Below are 5,490 nucleotides of genomic sequence, written 5' to 3' on the forward strand. Positions count from 1 at the left end.
CTAGTCTAGAACACAACCCCAGGTTTAAACATAGAATAACATAACCTCATGCCGGATCCCTAGTAGGAACGTTTGTTTGCATCACGTGCATTTGACTTAGGGGACTCAACACAGGGGTTGCGTCCGTCTAGGACAGGTGTAACCCAAAATAAAAGACCATCCTGATGCATCCTATGTGCTACATGTTGCATTTCTTCAAGGGTAAAAGGGTCATTTGGCGGACCAATGATGGCTGAGGTAAATGAGAAAGAATAGAGGGTGAAGTGTGAAAATAAAGCAAGTAGGGCCCAGTTATGTTTTTCTTTCATATTTGTTTAGGAAAAAGACCAAAAAAAATAAAAATTGAAAAAACCAAAAAGATTTCGCACTTTCCCATTATTTTTCAAAAAAGAAAAAAGAAAAAAGACAAAAAATATGTTTTCTCTAAATTAGTTGTTTTTGTTTTTTTTAATTCTCGACCGTATCCAATCTGCCCGAACTACGCATACCTGATTCTCGTCTTTCGGGACGAGATATGTAGGCAGCCCACATAAGGTTCGATCTTCTTAGTTAAGTCTTAGGTTCTTGGCTTCGCGGGGTCTTAGCCAAATCTTGCACTTCTAGCCACCTTTTGGCCACATAAGCAATTTTGCAAAATAGCTTCAATCATATCTTGCATGTGTCCGGTAGGAAGTTTTATTGCCTCACATAGTGTTTTAAGTCTTTATGTGATCTTAATTTTCTCATACAGGTGTGGATCTACTTACCGGAGTTTGAGCATGACAGACACCCCGGACCATCCAGTCAGGATCACTCATTCAGGAGTTTGCTTAAGGAGATTTTTATTTTTATTTTTATGTTTTGAGTCTATTTTTCTTTTATGTCGTCTTTTACCTTCTAGTTTTGCACAGTAATGTTGAGTCTTTTGTCATTGTATTTTGTATTTTGTATTGGAAAAAAGATGTGTTATGAATTTAAAAAAGAAGATTTTTGCGTTTTTATATTTCTGTTAGATGTTTTCTTTAGAATAATAATTCTAGAAGTTAAAAAAAAATCTTTTGAAGTGGTTTTTCTAAGGAAATTAATATTTAGAACTCAAAATAAAAATTTCTTTTATATTTCCTTTAGTAATTAAGACTAAAAATTCAATTCAAAAAAAAAAAAGAATTTTCTTTTATTACCTTTTTAAAAGTTTTCCTTTAAGATATTAATTCCAAAAATCCAAAAAGATTTTCTTTTGAGGTTCCTCTTTGGGAAATTAACGAAGAATGAAAAAAAATTCTTTCTATTTTTAGTAGAACTTTAGGACATTGTACATAGAAGAAAAAAAAACAACATATTTCATCTTGTGTTTATCTTCAGAGTTTCTCCTTTAGGTAATCAAAAACTAAAATCCAAAAATATTTTTTATATTTTTCATTTCTTGTTTCGAAATCTTTCTTCGGGTTATCAAATGAAAATTCAAAATATTTTTCTTTGGTTCATTCTTTAGATTTCCTTCCTAAAGAAAAAAAGAATCAAAAAATATTTTTCTCTTCTAGGTGTTTTTTTCCTTAATAATTTCCCATAGTGCATTTGTTTCAAAAAGAAAAAAAAAGAGAAAAATATATGCTCGTTAAGCTTGAGTTTAGAATAGATTATAGAACAAAAAAAGAGATTTTCTTCCTTTTTCTCATCATAGTATTCATTAAGGTAAAAAGAAAAAAAGAAAAAGAGAACGTTAGTTTGTTTACTTTATTCCTGATCTTCCAGAACTACGCAAAGATCTGATTCATGCGGCGTCATGATAGTAGGCAACCTACATAGGGTTCGATCAAATTATTTTTTATTTTATTAAAAGAAAAAGGAAAAAAGAAGAAAAAAAAAGAGAGGTGAAGTTGTGGGACGTGAGAAATGAGAGGAAAGAAAAGAGCGATAAGCAAAAAGAAAAGAGGAGAAAGGAAATAAAACACCAAGCGGTGCTAGAAAGGAAAATGAAGAAGGAAATGGAGTAAAAAGAGTGAAATTGGGATGATGCCATATGGCCTTCATACCCTCGAAGTCATTTTAGAACCGATAATTGTGACTAGGTGCATTGCAGATAATGTGAGATTATCTTATGTTAAATGTCCTAACGCTAACGAGATGACTTCATTTTGTTCATTTTTGTTATCTTTATAGCAGAAAGGTGGTTGGTTTGTGGTTCTTAAAGTGGTAACTCCTCTCTATAACATAAAGTCAAAAGGCAATGGCAGACAACAACAGAATTGAGTTGGTTGATACCGGTGCCCGAAAGCAATTGGTTGAACAGGACACTGGGTTGGTTGATGAGGTAAGGATGTTAAGACAACACATGACAGACATGTATCTGGCTTGGATGACTGGGAAGGCACCACCTCCGCCACCACCTAGCTTCCTTGATGCTACCCTTACCCATACTCCGGTCATAGTGCCAGATGATTCCCCACACTCTCCAGATTCTCCCGCTTGTCACAGCTTTCCCGACCACCCTAGCAACTTCATCACTCGTCCTCCAACTACCTTTCCCAAAAATTGCCCACCTGTCATATCCACTATCCCCACGATCACAACTTCTCAACAAACTTCCCTTCTTAGATCCAGCAATGAACACCCATTACTCATGATGCCCAATATTACCCCTCAGAGGTTACCCACAAAGTCCCTGACTGATACCATCATAGCCCTCGGAATGAGCCTCATGTTAAAAATGAAAAGTTCACAGAAAAGGAAGGGCGAGAGGAGATATCCAGGAAGCTGAAAAGTATACAACAGTCCTTAATGAGCATGCAAGGGATGGGAAATCATATTAACATGTCTTAAAATGACTTGTGCATGTTCCATGATGTTCATCTGCCCGCGGGGTTTAAAGTGCCAAAGTTTAACTTGTATGTTGGATGTGGAGATTCGGTAGCCCATCTGAGGGGTTATTGCAGTGAAATGAGAAGTGTTGGCGGGAAAGATAATTTATTGATGGCGTATTTCAGTGAGAGCCTGACTGGGGCAGCCTTGGAATGGCATACACGTCAAGATGTCAGTAAGTGGCATACATGGCATGACATGGCTCAAGATTTTGTTCGACACTTTCAATACAATATAGACATTACCCCAAACCGCTCCTCCCTATCTAAGATGGAAAAGAAACAGGAGGAAAGCTTTACGGAGTTTGGGCTCAGATGGAGGGAGCAAGCTGCTCGAGTCAGTCCCCCGATTGGTGAAGAAGAAATGGTTGAGCTTTTCCTACAAGCCCAGGGCCCCACCTACTTCAGTCATTTGATCCCGGCCTTGGGTAAACCTTTCAATGATGTGGTAAAAATGGGGGAGATGGTAGAAGAGGGAATCAAGTCAGGCAAAATCATGAGTTATTCTGCATTGAAAGATACTACAAAAGACATTCAGAACATCTCAGTAAGTTTGGGTGGAAGAAAGAGAAATAGAAAAGATGTTGTTGAGCCGCGCCAACGACAGGATCTAGTGGGCATTCTTGCTCAACGCTTTCAGCCTCGATATCGACCCCATGGATATCCCTGTGCTCCAAATAATCCTCCCCAATCACCTTCCCAGTACTCCGTCCACAATGCACAACCATATGCTCCACATCCACAGGACTCGCGATGGCCTGCACCACTCCCACAAATGTCTTACCCGCCCCCTCAAGCATATCAACCACCTATCCGCAAAGGGTTCCAACCGAGGCCAGAGTACAAAATGAAAAGGCAACAGCAAAAGGAAAATACTTTCACTCCCATTGGAGAATCATATGCCAGTTTGTTCCAAAGGTTGAGGCAATTGGATATGTTGAAGCCGATTCAGATAAAAATGCTGAACCCTCCTCCAAAGAATTTTGATTATTCTCAAAGGCGCATATTGCTCTAATGCCCCGGGTCACAGCACAGAAAAGTGTTGGCATCTGAAAAGAGCAGTTCAGAAGCTTATTGATGCAGGTGACATTGTCGTGCAAAATCCAGATGCAGTAGACACTAGCCAAAGTCCATCACCTATTCATAATGAGACGCATATGGTGGGTATGATTTGTGTTGAAAAGGAATATGAGAATTCTTCTGAGATCCTCGGAGGTCCACATGCTGCAAAGCTTTCAGTGCTATCAGTCTCGGTTCCGGAGGTTGATCTTAAGAACGAGTTGGCAAAACGGACCCAAATGCAATTTGCTAAAGTCAATGTGATGGAGACTTGCGAAGGTCCTAGTACTGTTGATGCGGAACTCAGTGGCTAAGATGTAGAGCTTGATGATTGGAAAGATGCTCCTTTCATGGCTAGCCGGGAAGGAGTCTTGGTAGTTTATTTTGTTGTCATTTCTGTTGTCCGGGTTATCTCAGGGTTGTAATCCGGATATTGTCTTATGACTCAAACCCTTCTATCCTTTTATTTTGCCTAGTTTGTTTAGTCGTAGTAACTCTTTTAGTGTTATCTAGGTTTGTTCCAGGGTTGTAATCCCAGTTTATGTTGTTCAAACTCTTTCACCGTCTGTCTAATGCAATTCTCTATTTTCTGTTATTTCTGGTCATTTTTTGTTTAGTTCTCTTCTCCTTTTATAGTATCTTTTCATGCTGGCTCTAGTGACATGACATGCACGCATAATTCTAGGCCTGGTCTTAAAAATTAGTTTAATCATGAAGCAATGCAACAAGTTTGAAGATGCTGGGGACATTTGAGGGAAATAAGTACAGATGTGGACATTTTGAGATCATTTAAAGCCCGAATTGTGTGAGACTGGGGCAGATGGTTTGGGAAGTTAAGAGGACGACAAGAATTTATTACAAGAAAGTGCGTCCCAGACAATTTGAAGCAAGCAACTTTCAGTTCAAATTAATCTCAAGTTACAACATAAAGCCAAGGGAGTGCACATCCATTTTGAAGAAGAAATCACCCAAGAAGAGCTCTGTACTTGACAAGGCACTAAAGAAAGGTGGAAGGCATATCTGTGACACCAACGCCGATGATGCAAACGAAATGCTATGCATGATCTTCATTTTTCATCTTCAGCGTGCATGTGTTATACTTGGTATTCTTAGAGATTGGGAGGCCCTCTTTCTGCTATCTAAACACTTTATCCTTTGTTACCTCTTTTTGAGCCTTATTTGTTTTCTTTCATACCCCTCTTTTGGAATCAGTAGCAAAGTTCAGAAACACAGATACAGAAGATAAACAAAGAAAAGAAAAGAGGAAAAAGAGAAGAGGAAAAGAGAAAAGAAATTGAAAAAAAAAGTAAGTAAAGCAAAAGAAAGAAAAGAAAAGAGAAGAGAAGAAAAGAAAAAAAGAGAGAGAAAAAGAGAGAGAAGAGGAGAAAAGAAAAAAAGAGAAAAGTACAAAAAACAAAGCAGTTCCTGTGTCATGAACTACATTCGACCTGATTCCTTTTAAGGATATGTAGGCAGCCTCACGGTTCGGTCCCATCAAAATAAAATTCGAAATTCCACAGGCAAGGAAACTGGGGCTGAAGTTGCGGTTTTGTAAAAGATTTGATTCCAAAAGTTATAATTCTGAACCCATTCA

This window comes from Nicotiana attenuata, unplaced genomic scaffold (assembly GCF_001879085.1).
Source record: "Nicotiana attenuata strain UT unplaced genomic scaffold, NIATTr2, whole genome shotgun sequence".
NCBI classification, from domain to species: Eukaryota; Viridiplantae; Streptophyta; class Magnoliopsida; order Solanales; family Solanaceae; genus Nicotiana; species Nicotiana attenuata.